Below are 16,361 nucleotides of genomic sequence, written 5' to 3' on the forward strand. Positions count from 1 at the left end.
GCCATGTTGAACCATGAGGCTACCCACATGAAAACTGTCTAGTGATAATACAGAGGGAGACGGAAGGTGGATAAGCATGAAGCCTGGGCTGTCCCCATTTACACTTCCCACCTTTATTATTAAAATGCTTGTTTTAGGTTTCATCTATGTAGGTGAGCTGAACTCTGACACAACCAAAGTCTGATCACTCCCATAATCAGAAACCTGAGAGTCTCGATACTCTTTCCATGTGGAATGTACTCTTAGAATCTGAGTGCTTTCCCCATCTTGGAGGAGCACTGTGTCCCAGCACTTGGGAGGCTGAAGCAAGAGAAGCATGAGCCCAAGGCCAGTCTGTGCTACATAGCAATATTCTATCTCAAAAAACAAAATCATAAAAAAACCTAAACAAGATTACTGCATGGATCAATCCTTTGATCTTACAAAATGTCTATTAGGAAAGCCCCACCCACAAATAATCCAGGTTCACTTCCTATAGACAAAAACATCCAGCTGCATGAATTTTGCCTCCCAAGTATCAGAATAACAGCATATGTGAAGGACTCTGGAACAGGTCCTTATATAGGACAATTTAGTAAGCCAAGAGATCAGGCTCCATGACCTAGATTTATTCACTGTTTATTTATTATCTACTTCATGCCGTGTGTAACAAAGACACCTTATTGAAGAGAAACCCAAAAATGATTAAAAAAAAAAAAAGCTCAAGTTGGACAGTGGTGGTAAATGCCTTTGATCGCACTCAGCACTTGGGAGGCAGAGGCAGGTGGATCTCTGTGAGTTTGAGGGCTGCCTGGTCTACTGAGTGAGTTCCAAGAAGCCAGAGCTATACACAGAAACCTTGTCTTGAAAACCCAAAACCAACCCAAACTGAAACAAGACAATAAACACAATACAACATACATATAACCCCATAAAACAGACATAAAATTACTGTCACAATCCATGAATCCAGCCTGCCAACCCCAGTAAGCATTTAATAAATGGTCCCAAAACTCCTGGTACCAGGTAAAAATTCCTGGCACTTTCTAACTATTCGGAAACCAAGTCCTTTCCTGTGTCTAGCGTCATGATCACAGATTCTTAACATCATTTCCTTGAATCATTGCAAGGGCCTCTTTAATGGTTCCTGCTCAAATATCTATCTCCTTCAGATCTCCACCTGAGAGTGTGGTTCACACCTGCCATCTGCAATCCCAGCACTTGGGTAAACAAGGTAGGGGGAAGAAAAGCTTAATTGAGGTTTTTTTTTTTTTTTTTTTTTTTTTTTTTTTTTTTTTTTTTTTTTTTGGCCAGCCTGGTTGTCTCAAAAAACCAAACCAAATAAAAAAAAAAAAAAGAGTGTACTATGTTTCCAAGGCCATTAGTCTGAGTTTTCTGTGGTAATCTTTGATGTATACACATAGACTTTGGGAAAAAGCTGTCCAAATTAAACAGATCCAAAAAGTTGCAAAGTTAGTTTGTGACATTTGTTATACTGATGGGTTGCCGTGGAAACCCACACAAACTACTTGTCAACGGGGACGAAAGTCACATTACTAACTGCTCTCCGTTGGGTGAGTCACTGACTTCCTATGAGTTTTGGACGGTTGCTCAACCACTGTCTAGAAAGAAAGTGAAGGAATGTGATTTGTGTTGCCACTGTGGAAAGCCAAACATTTCAAAGATGACATGATAAAGCTGTTGCAAAGAATGGAAATAAGCAGAGGACTCAGAAGAAGATAAATGGTTGCTACGACCATTGTTGATGTTTCAAAGAATCAAAAGCAATCTAGGATGCGGTTGAAAACTTAAACATTAACGGGACGGGAAGTTGATGGAGCCAGTCTTTGTGACTGAGTATTATACCAATGTCATCATTTTCCCGAGAACCAGCCAATGTGTTCTCTGGGTGCTTATCCCACAACTCGTCTCTTTGAGTTCAAACCCTGTCTCAGCTACCTGCCAGCTGCCACCCTGGCACATCTGCCACATGTACAGTGCCTTCTCATGAGAACCTGGGGAGACCAAGTAAATTATCACACATCGCTCCAAACAGTGCCTGAGGTACAGTATAGCGCAATAATAAATGTTGTTATACAAGGCTACATATACTTGTGAGTCTGCTTCAGTTTGCCCACCCAAGCGAAAGACTGGTTAACTTTATAAAGATCTTTCCCTTGATATACTGAAGATCTATTTTAAAAGACGTGTAGATTCAGACAAAGAAGGAAATTTTGTGAAGTGAAGCAAAAACAAGTATTTTAAGACTGTGAGGATTAGTTAGATCCATAAGACCGACTTTTAATTTCGACACAAAGGATACATGAATCTGTCAACTCCAGCAGCATTTTTTTTTTAAAGATTTATTTATTATATATGAATACATTGTAGCTGTCTTCAGACATACCAGAAGAGGGCATCAGATCTCATTACTGATGGTTGTCAGCCACCATGTGGTTGCTGGGATTTGAACTCAGGACCTCTGGAAGTGCAGTCAGTGCTCTTAACCACTGAGCCATCTCTCCAGCCCTCCAGCAGCATTTTTAACTTAAGTAAATGCTCGGCAGTAATAGCATCAAGAAAAATTATGCAGTAGGTTTTGCTTCATTTATTCATTCACTGATTCCTCTTATGTGTGGGTTAGGTAGTGAGGGAGGCACCAGCCCCCTTCAGATTCTTCCCCTTGGGAATGCTCAATTTGCAGACAGATGTATAGAGAGAACTGAGAGAGAGGTAAGGACTGAAAACATGAATGTGAGTCTTCCCAAGGATGAGGCCAATTGAGGAGAGTGGCAAAGGAGAAAGGGAAGGGGACAGCCTGCAGGGCCACCAATATCAGAGCAGGAGAGAGGCTGGAGAGGCAAGGGGGTGGCATCTTAACAGGACAAGAAAAGAACTAGGGTATCAGCATGCAGAACAACGGCAAGAGTAAAGTTTTAAGAAAGCCTGCTCAGCAATGTCAGCGATGGTGGTGAGGTTTGGTAAGGCAGAGACCAAAAAGGGGTCACTGGGTTTAGCAACAAAAAGTCACCCACGGTGCTGCTGAGTGCAGTTTTGGTGACAAGGTGGGACTGGAGCATGTTACCATGGAGAATAGATACAGAGATGCGGGCAACTCGTTTCAGATCTGCTAGGAGTGAAGCCAGAGTAGGGAAACTGCATGCAGCTGAGCAGAGACACGAGAGACGATTCCACTTCAACATGCAGGAGGGACCAGCACGATGTAGTACTGATGGGGGGATAGTGTAGGGACCAAACTGAGGATGTGGCTGGGTATGAATAGTGTCATCAGAGAAGACCGATCCCTGAGATATCAGAGATAATAGAATCCAGACTACAGTCAGGGACTGGCCCTGGGCAGAAGGGGTCATCTCTTATCACGAGGCAAAGAATGAGACTGAATAGAGACAAAGGTGTCAGCAGGTAATTTTTTATTGCCCTGAATTGTTCTAGTGAGACATTTCATATAAAATGCAGTATTCCTTGGCACATAGTGGGACTCAAGCAAGTGTTTGCTGAATACTAGCTTATTTAAAATCTGCTATAGATATTGCTAAAAGCCTTTACAGTTTCATGTAAGAGTTGCATTTAGTGGCTGAAAGATACCCTGATGAAGACACACATGCATTTCCCATACATGTGAAAATACATACACATGTCTACACAGCATACACACACACACACACACACACACACACACACACACACGAAAATGCATTCCTTGTATGGAATGGAAGAACACTTATAAGCCATGCATGTAATCAAGGGTTAATATATAAAACATGTAAAGAATACAAAACTCAATCATAGCAACAGAAAAAAGAAAAAGCTCTTTGATTAAAAATAGGCCAAAGACTTGAGTGATCATTTCTCAAATGTTTGTACAATTGGCTAATAAGTTAATGAAGAAGTGCTTACCATTAATGTCAGGGAGCTATAAACATAAACCCAAGCAAGATGGTATCCACACTAACTAAAGTGCTGTCCCTAAAGAGTCAAAATAGAACAAATGTTCTATTTTGGTGTAGAAAATATAAGGGTGTAGAAAAAAGAGAACTCTGGTATGTGGTTTTGGTAAAGCCATTATGCAAAATGGTATGTAGGTTCCTTAAAAAATTTAAAAACAGAACCATGACATGATCCAGCAACCATACATACCTTTGGGTATGTATCCAAAGCAAACAAAATCAGAGTTCTTGGGTTTGGTTGATTATATTTGGCTTGGGTTTTGAAGTGTAGGGTCTTGCTGTATAGCCCAGGCTAGTTCTTAAATTCATAATCCTCTTGTCTTAGGTTTCAAGTGCTTGGATTATAGGCAAGTGCTTCAAATTAGTATTTTAAAGAGACACTTGTAATCCCATGTTTGTTTCAGAATTTATAATAGCCAAGATTTAGGAAAAATAAAAAAAGATGAAAGAGTAAAGAAAATGTCAAAACACACACACACACACACACACACACACACACAACTTTTTTTTTTTTATAGGAAATTTACTCATTTGTAATGTGGCCTGGATGATAGGATGCTAAGTGAAAATACCCAGACAAGAAAGAGAGATACCGTCATCTCTTACACGTACAACCTAAAAATTGTCAAATTCATTCAAGAAAATAAATTTTTTCTGTAACTATAAATTCCATTTACAACCACTTCCATACTTTCTAGGTAGAACAATATAAATACAGATGATACACAAAAATGCAATAGGAAGAATTTCCTATAATAATAATAATAATAGTCATCTTCTAAGAAAAGACCCCACACTGAGAATTTCAAAATATATCATAGTCTAGGAAAACTTAATAAAAGAAAACTAAACAATGAAATTCCAAATTTAATCCACTTATGGATTGTGGCATTCTGAAAAAGGCAAAAATCTGCACACCATAAAGAGACCAGGGGCTGGAGGGAAGGAGAAAGGGGTAAACTGCTGGGGTGCAAGGCTGTTTAAGCAGTGGAACTATTCTACACATTCTATAGAGTAGATACCATTACACGTGTAAAACTCCAAAGGATGTTCAGCACCAACTGTAAAGCCCGATGCTGCCTACAGGCACATCAACTGTGATGAGTGCATTGTATTCCAGAGGGAACGGCAGATGATGCTGCGTTCTGTGGAGACTAGAGGCCCCATGACAAATGTCTGTGCCTTCTGCTCAATTCTGCTGTGAAACTAAAACTACTCTAAAAATAAAGTCTATTCAAAACCTGACAATATGTATAGGAATAAAAATACATTTTTCATATCCCTTAAAACAAGGGAGTAATAACTTTACAGAATTTAGGAGTTGCTGTGAACTACAGAGTCAAAACACGGCCAAAACTTTGCATTGTCTAGGAAAAGATGAAATCTCTCTTTTGGAGATCAAAACAAACCAAGAAAAAAAATAATGACTACCACTTAAATATAACCCCTACCACACAGATATCTTTCTGAATACAAATGTAAATGTGGGGATAATTACAAAAGAACAGATTTTAAGAATAAAACATAGCAGCTTAATTACTAGGCTATGTCTTTTAAACAAAATGATTTTTTGTTGTCATTTGTGACTATTCTAAAAATGTAGAAAAATAGCTACAAACAGTATTTAAAATTATGGATCCAATGAGCCAGTTTCAGATCAAGAAACTTATGGCTTCAGGGCTACAGAGATGGCTCAGTCAGTAAACAGTGTTTGCCACAAGAGTTGGAGGACTCGAGTCTGGACTCCGAGTACTCATGTACAAAGCTCCGCGGAGCAGCACATGCTGTAATTCCAGCATCGAGGAGGCAGAGACAGCAGCATCCACAGGGCCTGCTGGCCAGCCAGCCTAGATGAATTGGTGAGTTCCAGGATCACTGAGAGACTCCATCTCCACACACATACACACCTACTCACAGACACACACACATGAACATGTACACTCACACACTAAGGTGGAGACCAATGAAGGAGGACATCCAACACTGACGCCTGACGTCCACATGCATGTGTGGACACATAAACATATCCAGATCCCTCTCCACACACATATAAAAGAAATATGACTCTTTATATAGGCTAAGGGTCAAACCTTCATCTGCTCATAACCTCTCTGTATAGCCTAGGCTGATTTTGAACTCATGATTTTTTTGCCTCAGCTCCCAAGTAGTTGGTACTACAGTAGTTATACCACCAGGCCTGGTTCTGCCTACCACTCAAAAATTTGGTCTCTGATTCCTCCATTAATGGAATTACCCCCCATCCCTTATCCACCTGCATGTCTGCCCTCATGGCATTCCTTTTCATTAGGATGCCTGGAACCCTCACTCATAGGGTATAACGGAGAGAGGGCAGGTTTTCATTTTTACTACTGGGTGTGTGTGTGAGTACAGGTGCACATGTCACAGTGCAGGTGTGGAGATATGAGGACAACTTCGGGTGTTGGGGAGCACCTTCCACCTTGCTCGAGAGAGGGTCTCTGTAGTTTGATGTTGTGTGTGCAAGGCTAGCTGAGGATTCCATCATCTCTGCCTCCCATTTTACCACAGGAGCACTATGTCATGGACATGTGCTACCGTGTAGCTTTACGTAGGTTCTAGGGATCTGAATCCAGGCCCTTGGACACTTAGGCTGCCAAGTGTAGTACTCGCTGACCCATTTTCCCAGGCCATGGAGGGAATGAATTTTAACTTCAGTGGAACTGGCTCTGAGTTTTTCCACACTGAACTGATGAGGAATCACTTTCATCTATGGATGTCTTCCTGTGTAGACTACTTTACTGTCAGCTACAGTTGGTGAGCACACAGCATGCACATCTGGAAAGCACTCCTTATTGTTTCTGCACTCACAGAAGCCAAGATGTGGAAATAAGCTCAGTAGCCAGCAACAGAGGAACACACTTTACACAAATACAGTATATAGTCATACAAAATGTTAGTCAATCTTTAAAACCCAGGAAACTCTGTATTTCTAACACTATTATAGATGGGTCACTAGTAGTGAAAGTTGGTACTTAATGTTTCTGGCTATACAGCCTAAAGAATTCTCCTCAAGAGACCTCTGGTTAGGGGCTGGGAGATGGCACAGTCAGGAAAGGGTTTGCTGTGCAAATGTGAGGACCTCAATCCGGGATCCCAGGACCCATGTGAAAACGAGGCATGGAGAGGTGCGCCTGTCGTCACGGCACTGGGGAAGAAGAGACCCGAAGACGCCCAGGGCTCCCTGTGCAGCCAGTCTGGTCAATCAGTGAGCCTGGTTTCCACAGTGAGTTCCAGGCCAGCCAGAGCAACACAGTGAGACCTTGTCTCCAAAATAAAAACAAACAAGACAACAAAAGTGAGAGAACCTGGGACTCTAGAGTTGGCTCAGTGGTTAAGACACTTGTTTCTCTTGCAGAGGACCTGAGTTCAATTCCCAGCACTCACATGGTGGTTCACAATCCTGTGACGGAGGGGATCTGATGCTCCTTTCTGACCTCTGTGGTACCAGGCACAGACCTGGTGCATGGACATACATGGAGGCCAAACACTCATACATGTAAAACAAATCTAAAAATCTACCTTTTATAAACCACCCTGAAATCTCATTTACAAAAGAAGTTTCTTTAAGAGAGGCTGATAATTCATCCAGTAAGCAGCACCCCTCCATGGCCTCTCCATCAGCCCCTTCTTCCAGGTTCCTACCCTGCTTGAGTTCCTGTCCTCACTTCTTCAACAATGAATAGTACATTAAACAAACCGTTTCCTCCCCAAGTTTCTTGGCCATTGTGTTTCATGACAGCAAGAGTAACCGTGACTACGACATCAAGAGGCAATGGGTTGTGCTAATCAAAGCGGAGAAGTACAGCCTTCTACTTTACCACTCAGGCAAGGGGAACCCCAGCCCTCAGCAGAGCAGTGGAGGCTGCTTTTAAGGTTCTCTGTTTTCTACTGGAGTGGTTGTTTAAGATGAAGAGACCTTACACGTACTAAGTGAAAGAAGCCAATTAGAAGGCTATCCACTGTAATCCCAGCTGGGCACATGCTCGAAAGGGCAACATTGGGAAGAGAGTAGGTATATAATGGTTAAAGCAAGAAGGACAAATAGGCAAAGCTCACATTTTTAAAGCAGTGAAATTATCCTGTATGTTCCTACAATGGTGGGTATATGACATACAACACCAACGTGAACTCTGATAGACTATGAACCTTGGATGCAATGGTGTGTAAAGGCAGGTTCCTGGTTCTCTATAACAAATGCACCACTGTACTGGGGAAGACCAGCGGGAAATCTCGTGAGCAACAGGAGGCATATGGGAACTTTGTAATTTCTACTCAAGTTTGCTCTAAAAGTAAAGGCCATTATGAAATAGGTGTACATAAGACCCTCAGAGACTTCATAAAGGAAGTCAGAGAACCTAGAGGTAAAAAATGGGGAGTAGGTCTCAAGGAGACAGAAACAGCCAAGTTTCAAGAGGTAAGTAATCACCACAGCTTTGGTTGGTGAACAAAGGGGAAAACATCGAATTCTCCAGTGACTGATATTAGGAAAGTCAGTGTCAGTCATGTGGTGGGGCAGAGCTTACACTACAGGGTTGAGAGGAGGAAAGGAGTGCTTAAGACATATCAAATAGATATTTTTTTCCCTACAAAGTGTGGATTGACACTGTATACAGAGAGGATCCAGGAGCTGGGCATGGGTAGAGTGAGAGGCACAGGGAAGTGTCGAGGGACAGGAGGAAGCAGATTCCTTCCTTGGAAATGAGACAGCCGCTGAGGGCAAAGTGTGAGACCCAGAAAGAGGCACAGGCAATAAAAGGAGGCGAGATCTCCTAGGAAGTAGACAGGGCCCGAGTGACCTCACTTGTTCTCCTGGTTAAGAGCACTGGCTGTTCTTTCAGAGGTCCTCAGTTCAAATCCGAGCAACCACGTGGTGGCTCACAACCATCTCTAATGGGATCAGATGCCCTCTTCTGGTTTGTATGAAGACGGGGCAGTCACATACACAAAATACATGAGGAGGCCAGAGGAACTGGGAACTGGAGGAACTGCCTTGTATCCTGGGTCTGAGGTGGGACACACTGATGCATTACATGTCCCCCTTGGAAATCTTAGAGACTACAGACCAGCTCTGCCTACACCTTTCACCCATATAAGCCACAGAAAAAGATGGCAGTGGAATCCTTGTCACTCCTCCTCTTGCTCGTCCTTTCTTGGTGACCCATTCTCCTTTCCCTGTTCTCCTTCCTAACTCATCCTGCTGTTCCGCCCAAGCCCTGACCAGGGTTGACAAGTTCTCACATCCTGCCACCTCACCTCTGCTCAGCTTCCTCACCCACTCCCCCTGGAAACGTCTTCTAAAAAGATTTATTGATTCATGTATGAGTGCTCTGTCTTCATGCCCACCAGAAGAGGGAATCAGACCCCATTACAGATGGTTGTGAGCTTCTCAGAATTGTGGTTGTTTGGAATTGAACCCAGGACTTCAGGAAGATCAGCCCAGCCTAGGCTATATAAGATAGTCTGGGAGGAGACTCTGGTGCTTTTTTTGTTTGTTTGTTTTTCTGGCCTCTGCAGGTACAGTGCACACACACGGTACACACGTATACATACAAGCAAAAACACTTATACAAACAAAATAAAATCAATACATATTTTAAAAAAGAAATTAAAAAATAAAAACACCAGCCTTAACAAATAGACAAAGTCATTTAACTGTTAGCAGTAATGTGGTCACTTTTCTCTATTGCGCTCTTTTAGATGTTGAAGATTTCTCCCCCTGGATATCTGCCCTCCTACTTATTTATCTTATTTATTGCTAGGTACAACAATGTCCTGCAAAGGTGATATTTCCCAGCCTTCCTTACAATCAGACATGTTTAAGATCAGGCCTACAGACTGTGAACAGAAGGGTTTTCTTTTTTTTTCTTTTTTTGCCCATGGCTGGGATTGGGATGCAGGGTGAGCCACTGTCCCCAGGGATGAGACGATATCCCGAGAGCAGCAATATAAAGTGAGTCAGGTACCTGACAATTTGACAGGGGTGAACCACACTAGCAACTTGAACTTCATATGAGACAGAACTCATTGTATTTAAGTCACTTTAAAAAAAATTTGCATGTATCTCCTGAGCCAAGAGGAGGAGCATGGACTTCCCATCTCTGTTAAAGTAGTTTTCCAAGAATTAAACAAAAACAAGAAGGCATAATATACACAGATACACGCTCACCATTTTAGTCTTTAAAGATATTAACTTTAAGACTAACCCAAGTCCTCCATTGTTAGCAAAATTCCAGATTTCTCAGAATTCAGCATCTTCTCTGTGTCTCCTAAATAATGCTAAATGAACACCCTAACATGAACACATTTTGTTGTTGTTCTGGGTCTTGTTATGTAGAGAAGGCTGCCTCAACTGGAGATCATCTTACCTTTTCCTTTTTCATTGCATTCACAGACATGACGTTATACGGTGTTGTTTTTCTGCATGGGGCTCTTTTCATTTAGCATAATGTCCTCCAGGCTCATTTGCCTTGCCACTAAAGACAGAATTTCTTTGAAGACAGAATAAGCTCCATTGGACATGCCACCTTTCTTTTATTCAGCCACCTGTTTGTAGATACTTACGTTGTTTCAATGTCTTGGCTACTAAGTACAAGGATCTTTTCAACATATTGCCTACATTATCTTGGGAGATATATATACCTAGAAGAAGGACTATTGGGTTCAGGGCACAGAGTTTCCAGTTTGCAGTCAGAAAGCATTTTAAAATATTGGTTACTTTTGGTTACTTTGTGATCTCAGTGTGGAAGAAGAGTTTGAAAAAACAAAACCTTAGCCAGGCTTGGTGGTACACACTTTTAATCCCAGTGCTTGAGAAGCAGAGGCAGGGGGATCTCTGTGATTTCCAGGTCAACCTGGTCTACATAATGAGTTCTAGGCCAGTCAGAACTACATAGTAAGACCCTGTTTCAAAAACCAGACCAAACCAAACAATTAAGTATTGTTTTTGTATTTGCTGCTTCTTAGTGTTTTTTCATCTTAAAAAATCAGCTCAAAACAATGGAAGGGAAGTTGGAAACATCAATGCACATGAAAAGAAATAAATCTTTAAAAACTTGTGAAATTTGATAACTCTATTTCCACATATCAGCCTAAATAATGACAGAGGTGTACTATCTTGGTCACAAAGTAGCTTACTACAGTTTATAAGATTATTAAGTAAAAGACAGGAAGAAAATTATTTCTGAGGAATTTAGTTCAATCATTGGAATTAACAAAAGAGAATAATATGTAGCTATTTAAAATATTTTGCAGTTGAATATTTAACAATATGAAAGACTAATTGAAATTATATTAGGTACAGCATGATCTCATTTTGGTTCAGAAAGATCAATGGCTGGGCCTGGTGGTGTATGCTTTTTAAATACAGGCATCTTTGTGAACTGGAGGTCAGTCTGGTCTACACTATTGAGTTCCAGACCAGCCAGAGTTACATGGTGAGACCCTGTCTAAAAATAAATAAATAAATGAACAAATAAATATGCATCAGTGATCACTGTGGGCAGTAGTATGTATATATGTGTGTGTATATGTATGCATATATGTATGTATGGGTAGGGACCAATGGAGGCTAGGTTACCTACCAAAATATTAGTAATGGTGGTAAGCTCTGCGTGGTTAATTTATGGAAAATATTTGCTAATTTTGCTTCTCTAAGTTTTCTAATATGAAAACATTTTTACTTTTGCAATATGGCAAAAATTAACTAGAAAGTAGTACACGATGTTCAGTGAATTAAAATCTTGGAAACAAAGATGTTCTCTGGCAAAAACAAAAAGAAATCCTTTTAGCTTGTTTACAAAGTCAGAGATACAATACACAGATGTGCTCTTCGATTTCCGGATACTCCCTGAGCTCACATGTGTTTTTTCCACAAGCTCATGTGAAACTTGGAAACTTATTAGTTGCTAACATAAACACACAGATAAATGCAAGACAAATTGGGAAATCACAGGTATGTAGGAAAATTTCCTTCCCATCAAGCCTTTGCTTAAACAGACCAGAATTAAACATGTCCTCATTAACTCCAGTAAGCTTTAAAAGTGATTTACATGGTTTATTAAGGGGAGTTCTGGAAAGGTTCAAATGATACAGTGTTCTGTTTTTCTGAAAGGTCTTCAAAACTATTTTATTAGGCAGCCACTTGGCTTCAGTTGAATAGACCACTGTAACATTGTAATGTATATTCTATGTTTTGCTAACGTTTTTGGTGAGACCAAAACCACTTGCCTTAACCATTTTAAGTGTCACTTACTCAAAATAGTTTTATATTTTTTCTAACATTTTTTTAACTGATTAAACTTTCACAGGAGACTCTAGATACTTCTAAAATTCATTTTAACTAATCATCTATAAGCAGGCAAACCAGTATATAGCTATTCTAATGGGAATAAACAGGCTTGCATAGCCCCAATAGGCCAAGAATATAAGAAACACATGTACTGAAACAACAATGTCTTCAATCGTCAGGCCCACTGTCACCTTAGATGAAATACATTAAGCATACACTCTTCATATCCTCTAGAGCAGTGATTCTCAACCTTTCTAATGCTATGACCCTTTAATACAGTTCCTCATGTTGTAGTGACCCCCATCCATAAGATTATTCCATTACACTGGGTGTGGTGGAGCATACTTTTTTGCATTTAATCCTAGCACTTGGGAGGCAGAGCCAAGTAGATCTCTGAATTTGAGTTGAGCCTAGCCTACAGAGTGAGTTCCAGGACATCTACGCTACACAGAGGAATCCTGTCTCAAAAACCAAACCAAAACATATACATACACATACACTGCTACTTTGTAACTATAATTCTACTACTGTTATGAGTCATAATGTAAATACTTGATATGCAGGATATCTGACATGACCCACAGGTTGAGAACTGCTTCACAGCCATGTACAATGTTTCCTCCCACCCCAAACAAAACTGAAAGGTCCTTACCTCAACTTCTTGACTTCTGTCAACGATAGGAGGCACTGGCCACTGCATTATCTCCTGTCAGTTACTGACACGAAAGAAAAGCTTGCATTCAGGTTCTCACTAGGCCCAGGTTATTTTCACAGCCTCTCACTTGTCTCTCCATCACTAATCTATCTTTTGCCACTTGCATCCAAACAGCAGCAGGCTGCCAGCCAGCCAGCCAGCCAGCCGGCTTAAATTCTACTTTAATCACGTTACGATGCAGATCAAGAATACAATATTGAATTGTATCCTTCGAGCAGAGAAATCAAACCCTATTATGCCATTCAAAGCCTCTTTCTAACATTATCTGCTGCTCTGTTCATGGGAACTCTGTGCCATCAGGCTGATGTAGCACCAACCCTGTTAACGGCTCACTCAAGCGCTCCTCTCACCTCTTTCTTCTCAGTGCAAATCCATCCTCTTGGCGTGCTCAGCTGAAATGCCAATGCAGATTTCAGCAAACATCATAGCTGTAAATAAAAGACTTTTCCTTTTCAAAACTCACACAGAGTCTGACCCGCTGCTGATTAAGTAGGAAGCCGTATGTCTCCCACCAGCTAGCAACTAGATATCTATGATCTAATTTCATTAATTAGAGTCTATTCCCTCATGGATTTTGTATTTGCTTCGCTTCCCACATCCTTGATAGAGAACTATAAACCTGCTAAGAGCTTAAGTGATATTTGGTGAGCAATGAATCATCTGCACATTTAGTTTTTGAACAAAGGCAACTTGTGTGTGTGTGTGTGGTTTGTAACCTTCTGTGTGTCCACTAAGACCCTTCTCCAACAATAAGGATATTATTTTGCGTGGGGTCCCTAAGACCATGCCTAGGGCTTGGCAATTCCTTAGAACTCAATGGACCCAGCATACAGTCGTACTCATCGCTGAAGACATTATAGTTCCGGACTGTGTAGCAGAATCCGCTCACAGCTTCTCTAGCATCGGATTGGGGGCGATGTGCTGTCTAACAGGGATGCCTATCAGGTTTAACTAGGACTGGCTGCTTAGGCAACTGTCTTCTGCTTAGTGGGATGCAATTTCCAGGCTCTCAGAAGGCATTTAGCATGAACCGCATAGTTGTACAAGCAGTCTAAGCACAGTAAGCCATGCTTGTCATCCAGGCAAGAAGGTCATGGCACTCATCAAAGGCACTCTTGTCTGCAGGCCTTTCTAAAATGACAGTCTTGAGTCTGCTTTAACTCTTTCTCACAGAAGTCATTTCATATTGCTACGGGAGAAACGTTAGACTCAAACATTTATGATTCAAAGAGGTCCCCTAGAATAATTTTCCAAATTAAAATCTAGCACTCAGGGATGTATTCTTTAGACTGGCACCTGCTATGTAATTTTGATTATTTCAGATATTCTATTTCTCCCTGTAAAGGAAGGTATGCTCTTTTTATTGCTGTGTGTATGTGTGTGCACATGTGCACAGGCATGTGTGTTTCAAGACTGTCTCATGTAGTCCAGGCTACCATCCTTCTGCTTCTACTTCAAGTTCTGGGATTGAGGTCTGCACCACTATACCTGGCTCAAGGGATAGTTCTTAAACCAATACTCTAGTAGGATAAAGGAGTTGGTAGAAAATCCAAGTAAGCTTCTTCATCACCGAATGCCAAAGTACTTTAAGTGTTTCAGGCACATTGTCCTAGGAAATCCTCAAGATGGCTTCAAATCACTGACTGTTTCAGTTTTCCAAATTTTAGCTGTGAATGCCTAAGTAAACCCAAGGAGGTTTATCACAGTAGAACTGAGATTTGCCACCTCATTCTAAGCCCTAGTTAGGGCACTATTAATCTTATTTCTCTTGATAAAAGCCGTATTTTAGTTGGAGGAAGGGTTTGTTTAACACAGGCAACCCGGCTTTTAATTTTTTCCTGTGTGGAGAAATCAATTATAGCTCGTGTACCTTAAGTCATTAGGCAGCTGCCTACTCAGAATCTCTTCTACAGCACACACCATTTCCCTCTGTCTGACATCACGCTGTCTGAAGTTAGACCTGGGCCAGAAACTTGGTGTTGCATGATCAGACAGGAGGGGATCTTGGGAAGGTATGCTTCCTAAGATTCAATTCACTTACTAGCATAAGAATCTCTACCTCATAGCCCTGCTTAGGGTAGTAAATAAGAAAGTATGTTTAAAAGGCCCAGTGGACATGTGTGCTGGGAGTGGTGGGGGTGGGATGGGGGGAGGGAAGGACAGACGGACTGCTTTTGATGACTAACTGGCTTGTGAGATGAAGCAAGCCAAATCAACAACACTCCATGCTGAAGAGGAGGTAGAAGAGAAAGAAGGTGGTAGGCCCATATTCTGACCACCAGGTGTCACCACTGAGGCGGAGGCTTAAGCCTATCAGTTCCAAGTGGGGGGAGGGGGTAAGAAACCTCCAGGAAAACTCTATCTAGGTCTCAGGGTAAGGCTCTCTGTCACTTGACCGCTGCATGGCGTTCAGGATTTCCATCGCAAGAGCTAGTAAATTACACACACACACACACACACAAACACGCGCGCGCGCACACACACATACACACACATATACGTGTGTGTATGTGTGTGTGTGTATGTATGTATGTATGTATGTATTATTTTTCCTCCCCACAGTTCATTGTTCACTGACAGGAGTGTTAAAATGGCTGTATAATCAATTAGCTGAATGCCTACAGGTTTGTCATCACAGTTTAATATTGAAATTTATCCTCTGGATTTTTTTAAAATATAATTTTGAGGATCAATAGCGCCTCGCAATCTGTTCATTTAGGCAATTAGGCATTTCCTGGCTTCCATGGGCTTCACTATTGCCACAGAGGGCACTTTTCTGGCTTCCATCCTATAACCCATTGACATTATTTCCTTTACATTATTAATGGGACAACAGATAAGAAGAATATTTTTTAGGGTAAAAATGAAGTATATGTAGACAAAATATACATTGACGATTAGCCCTTCTCCTTGACTTTAAGAACTTAAAAGTTCATTCCAAATCTTCTTCAAATTCTTTTGTTTTCTTGAAGAGAAAAAATATCTAAGAGCAAATCTATCAATCTGTAACCTGCCCTTAAATTACTCAAGGAATCCTGCCATACATGGCTGCGTTGTCACCTGCTGCTAGATTCTTTCTCAGTGTCTAGGTGCTCATTTTGAAAAGGAGGACAAGTCTGGGCTCTCTTGATTCTAAGTCCTTCACTGAGACCCACTAGTGGCCACTTGAAGATGGGTAACTGAAAATGTAAGCACATTAACTGGGGACATAGCTCTAAGGCAAGCCAAAGACTACATAGTCTTGTCTGCCAGGAACACTTGACTCAAGCCCGCCCAGGCGTATCCCAAGCTCTATCGTGGCCACCCTAAGTCCCAGTAAAGTCTCAGGAATTATGTCAACTGCAGGCGGTTCCGAGTGGGAGCTCTTGGACTG

The 16,361-nt window shown here is 41.3% G+C and overlaps 1 protein-coding gene across 1 annotated transcript in view; it reads right to left on the reverse strand.

Moving 5' to 3' along the window:
* The window catches only part of Fam102b (family with sequence similarity 102 member B), a 52,956-nt gene that overhangs the window by 36,085 nt on the left and 510 nt on the right, over nucleotides 1-16,361 (reverse strand). The window lies entirely within an intron of this gene.

This window comes from Grammomys surdaster, unplaced genomic scaffold (genome assembly GCF_004785775.1).
Source record: "Grammomys surdaster isolate TR1022 unplaced genomic scaffold, NIH_TR_1.0 126158, whole genome shotgun sequence".
Lineage (NCBI taxonomy): Eukaryota > Metazoa > Chordata > Mammalia > Rodentia > Muridae > Grammomys > Grammomys surdaster.